The 9059-nt window shown below is 39.6% G+C and overlaps 1 long non-coding RNA gene across 1 annotated transcript; it reads left to right on the forward strand.

Annotated features, from left to right (window-relative positions):
• The first annotated feature begins 717 nt into the window (after nucleotides 1–717).
• Nucleotides 718–7701, forward strand: LOC112133833 (uncharacterized). The gene is made up of 2 exons (XR_008526257.2): nucleotides 718–923; nucleotides 6693–7701. It is a non-coding gene; the product is annotated as an uncharacterized LOC112133833 (long non-coding RNA).
• Nucleotides 7702–9059: the final 1358 nt, after the last annotated feature.

Here is a 9059-nt window from a genome sequence, read left to right on the forward strand (position 1 = left end):
TAACACGGATGAATTTTAAAGACAATATTGAGCAAAAGAAGTCAGACACAAAAGAATATATTCTGTATACTTCCATTAACAAGTGATTCAAAAACAGGCAAAATTCATCTAAACTGGAAAAAATTAGAACAGTTGTTGACTGTGGAGATGGAGGTAGGATCAAGTGGAAGGGACTGAAAGTTATTTTTGGAGTGATGTGAATATGCTGTTTTGACTGACGTGGTAGTTAAAGAGAGTTTCCGGCCGGGAATGGTGGCTCACGCTTGTAATCCCAGCACTTTGGTAGGCCGAAGCGGACAGATCACTTGAGGTGAGGAGTTTTGAGACCAGTCTGGCCAACATGGTGAGACCCCCATCTCTACTAAAAATACAAAATTAGCCAGACCTGGTGGTGTGTGCCTGCAGTCCCAGCTACACGTGAGGCTGAGGCAGGAGAATCGCTTGAACCTGAGAGGCAAAGGTTGCAGTGAGCTGAGATCACACCACTGCACTGCAGCCTGGGCGGCAGAGTGAGACTCAGTCTCAAAAAAAAGAAGTTTCATTTATCAAAATTCATTAAAATATATAAAATATATGTGTTTTTCACTGTATGTAAATTTTACCTCAATTTCTTAATGGCTTAAAAAAAAAGAATGCATTGGCTTGTATAACAGAAAAATCTAGTAGACCTAGCTCCACATATGGTTGGATCCAAGTGCTCAGTGTCATTAAAATTTTTTCTTCTGTTTGTCTCTTGGATGTACTTTTCTACGTGTTGGTCTTATTTAAGGCAGGCTTTCCCTTCCAGGTATGGCCACCAATGCTCCAGATTTACATTCTATTTACCTCGCAACCCCAGTGGAAAAAGACTGTCTCTTTCCTGATTGGTCCAGCAGAAATCTTGGTATTAACTCTGACTGCCCACACTTGAATATGAACTATTAGTAAGTACTGTGGCCAAGTGTTTGCTTTGGGAAAGAATATGATAAAGTCACCTTATCTTTCATGTTCGCTCAGAATAGTGAGGTGATTCTCCAAAGGAAAACTGGAATGCTGTTACTAGAAGAAGAAATACTGGACAAAGCTAATAGATGTCCCCAAAAGTGATGATAATAATTTTATTCAAATAGGTTCATAGATCAGTCTGGTGGGCTTGTTTTCACATTTTATTTAAGAAAAACTCTTGTAATTACAAGTTCCCCAGTCTGTAAATACAGATGAGATAACCAAATTTTGTTACTTTTTGACTGCCTCTGCTGTATAGTACCCCTCCCCTTCAAAGACTTCCCCACCAATAATTTCTGGGACTTCCTAGAGAGTGTCTCATACTTCCAAACATACCTACCTCTACTGGCCATCCCAGTAGGCAAGATACCAGGACCACTGCTCTGCCAGGCAACAGTCTATCCCTCTTCTCTCCAGGACCCAGCAACCTGCTGGTGGCCATCGTGGAGTCACTGAGTACCACCACTTACACCAGTGCCAAAGTTGAACTGGAATTGTGCCAGTTATATGCGTTTTGTTTCTCAGATCCTAGCCTGCCTTTTCTATATCCTACTTTTTTAATTTTTAATTTTTATTTTTATTTTTTTGAGACAGGGTTTCGCTCTTGTTGCCCAGGCTGGAGTGCAATGGCATGATCTCAGCTCACTGCAATGCAACCTCTGCCTCCTGGGTTCAACCAATTCTGCCTCAGCCTCCTAGACAGCTGGGATTACAGGCATGCACCACCACACCCAGCTAATTTTGTATTATTAGTAGAGACAGGGTTTCACCATGTTGATCAGGCTGGTCTCAAACTCTTGACCTCAGGTGATCCACCCGCCTTGGCCTCCCAAAGTGCTGGGATTACAGGCGTGAGCCACCACACCTGGCCTCTATATTCTACTTTAAGGTTCAGGAGCTAGGACTCAACAAACTGCATTTCCCAGACACCCTTGCTAGTTGGCTTATCGGTAGGTTCTGCCAAAATGGGGCACTTAGGGAGAGGTTGGAAGGTGGGAGTTAGGGAGAAGTTCCTTCTCAATGTCTCTGTTCCTGTGAGGCAACAATTGGCTCTAGTCTAATGTGTCTTTTCCTCACTGAATATAAATCAGGAGACTGAATGAATGTGCTTGTTATTTTGTTTGCAACCTACACTATTACTTTAGCTCCTCCCTCTCCCACCCCCAAAAAACCCACATAAACAACAGCAAAAGAAAAAAATCTTCCACAAAACTTTTACCATCTTACAGAGAACAACTAACAGTTGGTGACCACACAAGAATTAAAATGTGTTGAAGTATGGTCTTATATTTGCCTGGCACTCTACAGAGTACTTTCATGAAGATGACCTCATGATCTTAAACAACCCTGAGAAATAGAAATATAGATGAGGAAACTGACCCTGAGGATAAATCAGATTTGTCTAATAGAAATAGAATGTGAACCACCCACTTAATTTTAGATTTTCTAGTAGTCACATTAAAATAAGTTTTTAAAAAGTAAAATTAGTTTTATTTAATATTTAATATCCAAATTATTTCAACTTGCAATCAATATTTTAAAGTTATCGATGAGATATTTCACCTTTTTTTGTACTAAGATTTTGACACCTAGTATATATTTTGCAGTTACAACACATTTCATTTCAGGCCAGCTACATTTCAGGTACTCAGTCGTCACATGCAGGTTGTAGCCAACCTATTGGACAACACAGGATTAGATTATTTACCCAGAGGTATATAACAGAAAGTAATGGTCCCAGGTAGCCAGCTTCCAAAAAGGAAAATATTGCTGGTCTGGAAACCCAGAGACCTTAATTCCATACATGGCTCTGCCTCTTACTAGTTGTGAAATACAGGATAAGGCATTCTTTTTTAAAGCTTGGTTTCTGGATTTGTTAAATGGCATCAATCAGTTGTCTTTAATCCCCCACCCACTTCGTGCAGCAGAACCCTTTCTCAAGTAAAATCTTATATGGAAACCCCATATTAAAAACAGAAGCATATTTAAAACGTAGGAACTGTCTCTCTGTTGAAGGAGAGGAGCCTCCAACAAACACTTTGAGTACTCTACAGACATGAGTGTATTGGTGTTTGGTTCACATTTTTAGTTTCATAGAATCATCAGTTATTTATAAATATAAGAGGGCCTTTAAGATCAATTATTCAAGTTGTCTTCTGATGTTATTTTTTCCTTACTAAGACACTCTTCTTTTCAAACAGTACCTTTTAAAGAAATATAAAACAAGATATGCTAGCTAAAATCAGAATTCCCCTGCAAAGTTGAAGTGGTTATGAGGAATTAGAACCCTAACAACTCAGCATCTCTCAAATACCCTCTTCCATAAGTGGCCCCCAAGAATCCTCTTTCAAACCACCCTGCAAGGGTGTCCAAGGGATAGAATACAGTCATGGGTTCTCAGTTCCTGTTTCTGGTTGGGCCAATAAAGCCCCTTCCTCATCCCTCTTTTCTGTCTAACACTAGAGACAGAAACTAAAAACCATGGCTTTTCAGGCTGCTAAAAGCCTAAAACAAAACAGAACAACAACAACGATAAAATCAAGCAGGTTGGACAGGCTTACATCTAGAGCAAGCCAATGGAGTTTTAACAACCAAAGGTAAGCTCAGCTCCAACCCTTCATCAGATAAGGAAACTGAGTCCCAGTGAGGTGCTTAAAAAATCCCACCCCAAGCTGGTGTCAGAGCTGGAATAGAGCCTAATCACTGCTGTGCTGGAGCCAGCTGGTACCAGCTTGCAAAAGCCAATTGTTACATTTTCAGAAATTTTGCAAGCCAATTGATGTCACCCTAGTAGCTCAAAATCAACCATGGTGAAAATATTTACACCACAGAAACCAGCAAATGCTACAAATCATAGCTTCCCCAGAGCCACTGGTTAAACCTTTACCAGCACACCTCCAAATCCAGCCTTCCTGTCTGGATCTTTATGTACTACCTAGCAACCTGAGAATAGATGTGCTGCATTTTGATAAGAAACAAAAATTTCAGTTAGTAAAAATCAAAAATAAACCAAAATAGAAATTGTGTCTCTTCATGAGTAACAACACCTAAAATAGCAATTTTTCTCAATATTTACCATTTCCTGTTGTGCAGCAGATACTGGTTCCTTTGATTCTTTAAGCTGTTATTTGGAGTATTCAGCTACTTTAGGGATGATTTTTAACATTAGATGAGCCAGGCAAGTAAATGTCTAAAATATTATTTTTAAATGTTTGAACTTTTAAATGTTTTTAATTATTTAAAATTAAGGCCCAAGCATAAAATAAGGAGAAAATAGAAGAAGCTACAGAAACTACTGCTTGAGTAGCAACTGATCCGATGCAGTGTCTTGGTCTCCCTCTAGTTCTATTTCTGGCTAGGAAGGGTATTGAAAGGTCAATGTAAACAAATGCTGAAGTCGTCAAGCTTCTCAGCTGGCCTCATGTCTCCCTGTACTTAATCTTCCCAACTGAACTTCTGACTCATCATCTTAACAATGACCTGTTTCCCTTTGCGAGTTCCTCCCCTTCTCTGGCCGCTTTTCTTTTCGTCCTTTGTGGCGCTGGTGCAGCTCCCCTGCAGGCCTGTTTGGGCATGCTTGTGATGTCAGATGCCCATACTTCAACTGTCCTTTTGTATCCATGGTGACGGATGAAAAATAAGCTGCTTTTCAGTGATTTGAACTTTAATCCAGTCAAATGATGCATGCTTTATTACTCAGGTGACTTTTCCCAATACTTTCAGATCACTGAAATCTTGAATTATTAAAGAGGAATTAACATATTTATGTTTTTACCCTTTCTTTTCTTTTTCTTTAACCATTATTATGCCTTGGTAAATTCAAATAATCTTTGATCTTAGCACCTGAAAATATTGTCTTCATAATTATAGGAAAATCATTTCAGAAATAAGATTCCAACAGAAAAGAAACTAAAAGATGTCGTTTACAGTTCCCTCTCACTACATGTCCATAAGTAACTGTTAGGCTAAGTAAAGCATGGAAGACCTGCATAATACTAGGGAAAACAATGAAAACTGTAAAACACTGACAAAGTTGTGTCATCCAAAACGCTGGCCACTTAATACTAGTGGTACTTGAAATTATTAAATAACATTGACTTCAAATCTTTCTGCATTCAGGAAAGAGAAAACCTAAGCCTGATGGTAGTCTTAGCACCATGCTAATGTGCTGTCATTGTTTTTTTTAAACAACAACAACAACAAAGGGCAGACTTTTTGCGTACAACCTTGGTAAGCAATAGCTTCTAGTTAAAATGTTTCAATTTTCTCAATTTTCATATAAACTTCTATTTATAAATAACACTGACTTTCCAGGGATGTAAAATTTCCTTTCATTAAAAAAAAAAATGCGTAATCAATAGTACAAGTGAAACAAGTGGAGTTGAAATCATGGTATCTGGATCAGGCAACAGAGAAGGAAGAACAGGGTAGCAATTTCACATGCCTTGCTCTAATCCCTAACACCAAAATTAATTATTGGGACTAGAAGCCAGGTAGACCCTAACATTATGACACTATGATGTTACCCAAGATATTTAGGAAAATCATAATATTTGGATGAATTAAAAACTTTTTTTTCCAGATAATACAAATATGGGGGTAAAAATGATTAAGCTTGAAAGTGTCTTCAGTCTTGTTTCTCCCACTTCCTGCTTAGTGGGGTTTTTCCTGCTGCCTCAGAATTGTGGCTACTGCCCAAAGCTGAGAACATTCTTAAAGAACCATAAATAATTAGGAGTCAAAACCTCCCACCAGGGCTTATTAAAAAGTGCATAACCAACCTTACTGCCAGCAATCATCACCCTAGGAAACTCCTCTCTTCACTTTTACTTCACCATAAGAGAGGTCTGTATATGGAAAGAAGGGAAGAAACCATTTTTGGCTTCTTGGAGAGGGTTTTTGTTCTCCCAAGGAGAGAGTGGATGGGGCTGAGAGTAGGAAGTCCAAGAAAATAATTCATAGAAATTCATAGGGTGCTTTGAAGAAGAGGAGATTGGCATCTCCCTTCCTGAGGCCTGCTAAGTAGCAACTCTTTTTTTTTTTTCTCGAGATGAAGTCTTGCTCTGTCGCCAGGCTGGAGTGCAATGATCTCAGCTGACTGCAACCTCCACCTGGGTTCACTGCCTCAGCCTCCCAAGTAGCTGGGATTACAGATGCATGCCACCATGCCCGGCTAATTTTTTGTATTTTTAGTAGAGATGGGGTTTCACCATGTTGGCCAGGCTGGTCTCGAACTCCTGACCTTATGATCTGCCTGCCTCAGCCTCCCAAAGTGCTGGGACCACAGGCATGAGCCACTGGGCCCGGCCTAAGTTGAAACTTGTAACTTTGTGTTGCCATTGGAAAAAAGCATTTGAGACAGTTGTTGGGAGAGTTTCCCATTGTTCATGAGGCATCCATAGAGACTATTCTCTGTTTCTAGTCTAGAAATTTCTGAAGATGGGAGTAGGAAAACCACTCTCACTAAGGATTAAAGACATAGTATGCCTGAGAAGAGGATAAGAACCAGACTGCCCACAGTCTGGTTCTCTATGACCTTAAAGGACATGGAAAGGACCACTGAGGTTTTGTGGTTCCATGAGTTAGAGGAGAAGCAGAAGAGCATGATCCACCCCAGGAAGCTGCTGGGTAGTAAAGAGCACAACCCAGAGATGAAGCTGGGAGGTACACTACTGGTAGACCTGAGGGAAGGCTTTCTTTTCTCACAGTGACAGCGGGGTGCTGGGTAAAGCTGAGCATTGCCCAAGGGCACCCACCACACTTGACCTGTCTGGAGACCACCTCAAGCCTCGATGCGCTGGCATCTGACCTGAACATGCTGAACCGGAGTGAGGCCCGTTGTTGCCTCCCTACATCTGACCCAAGGGCCATTCGCGTAAGAAGCTGGATCCATTCCCTCTCCCTCCGCCAGAGACTGCTCCCCAACATCAGTCCGTTCTGGCTTCTACAATTCAGAAATGAGATTGAAGTTTTAAACTGGACTATACTTCAAAAACTGAAAGTAATCAGAATATTATAGAATGTGTCCAAAATGTTTCAATGATGAGACACTGGAGTTCCCCTATGCATAGTTGAAAGCAGTGATTAGAAAAAAAAAAATGTAATTTTTGTTAATACCCTACTAAGCTGAGACTACTCGATTAACATATAGAGTCCAACTATATACATAATGATTATTTTTTGAGACAGAGTCTCACCCTGTTGCCCAGGCTGGAGTGCAGGGGCACAATCACAGCTCACTGCAGTCTTAACTTCCTAGGCTCAAGCAGTCCTCCCACCCCAGTGTCTCAAGTAGCTGGGACCAGGTGTGCACCACCACACCTGGCTAATTTTTTGTTTTAATTTTTTGTAGAGATGAGGTCTCACTATGTTGCCTAGGCTGGCCTCAAACTCTTGAGCTCAAGCTATCCTCCTGCCTTAGCCTCCCAAAGTGCTGGGATTATAGGCCTGAGCCACCACTCCCAGCCATACGTAATTTTGTGTCATGAGTTTTCACTTACTAATTACACAACAATTTTATCATCTTAAAAAAAACTTCGTAAGTATTATTTATAGTAGGTTTATATTTCCATTATATATATATGCCAAATTTTTTAATCTTTATTATATTGTAGCACACTGGTGTTATTTTTAAATTTTAAGATTTAAAGTATTTGTTCCCTTAAATGTGATTATTATTTTCATTATTAAACATTGACTGATCTTTGAACAAAGAAATTCTGACTACTTTGTTTTTCAGTAGAAAACAGTTTGAGGTATTGTTCAGCCAGCAGGAGTTTTGATTATGTGTGTTTACTATGCTGGCAGCACTACCTGTTTTATCCTTCTAGTGTTTGCCAGTTTGTTCAGAGCTGAGGGCTGTAGTACTACAGGAAATAACATGTCCTTGCCTTCTAGAATGTAGGTACCACAAGGACGGGAATTCTTTTCTTTTTCATTCTCTACCATATGTCTAGCACCTAGAACAGGGCCCAACGCTGGATAGGCACTAAATAAATACCTTTTAAATATAAATCAGTGAAGGTAGTATAAACTAGGAGTGGGACATAATTACTCCTCATCATCAGCTTTTGCACAGTAGTTTATGGAAACCACATAAGTAGATGGTTAGAGCAAGTCTGGATCTAATAGGAGGAACAGTGACAAAAGGCAGGGCCTATAGAAGACAGAGATGAAGGGGATGAGGGGGTTTCAGGTCCCTGGCATCAGAGCCAATATCAATATGATCCTATGACTTTGTTCTTAAGATATAAATTAATTAATCCAATGAATAAGATATCAAGCTCATAACAAAATGGCTGAAACCAAGCAATGGCCATATAGAGGAAATTATTCGTAGTGTCACCAATGGTAAACTGAACAGTTTCTAATCTTCTGTTTCCCAAAGTCTCCGTGAAATAACAGAAATGCCATGAAATAAAAAGCATTTGTAAAGATTAAAAACACACATTAAGGATGAGGGGCTTGGAATGAAGACAGCAGTTCACCAAAAGTTCAAGGAAATTCTGGAAAATACAAACTAAATAAAATCAGACTAAGGGAGCAAACCAAGAAATAAAAACTACAGCCCAAAATTTCATAGGTAAGAGGAATCTTTTTCAAAAGAGGCCCAGAGAAATTCCAAGTTCAGAGGCAACATTTGCAAAGGCCAGTTCAAGATGAGGCTATCATCAATGTAAACATATAATGATGTTTTGGTCAGTGGACCACATACTCACCAGTGGTCCCATAAGATTATAATGGAGGTGTACCATTTTTTATCTTTTATACCATATTTTTACTCTATATGTTCTATGTTTAGATATGTTTAGATACACAAATGCTTACCACTGTGTTACAATTGCCTACAGTAGTCAGTATAGTAACATGCTGTACAAGTTGGTAGCCTAGGAGCAATAGGCTATACCATATAGCCGAGGTGTGTAGTAGAGTTAAACAGATGCTCCAAGCAAGCCTAACAACTCTTTTTAAAATAACAAAAATCAGGGAGGAGGAAGCTGGGGAATACCTATAAGTATCCTAATCTCCTCATCTTTTATAACAGTGAGTTAATAGATACTGTCTAAAATTAGTAA

The sequence above is a fragment of the Pongo abelii genome, chromosome 5, assembly GCF_028885655.2.
Source record: "Pongo abelii isolate AG06213 chromosome 5, NHGRI_mPonAbe1-v2.0_pri, whole genome shotgun sequence".
Taxonomy (NCBI): domain Eukaryota; kingdom Metazoa; phylum Chordata; class Mammalia; order Primates; family Hominidae; genus Pongo; species Pongo abelii.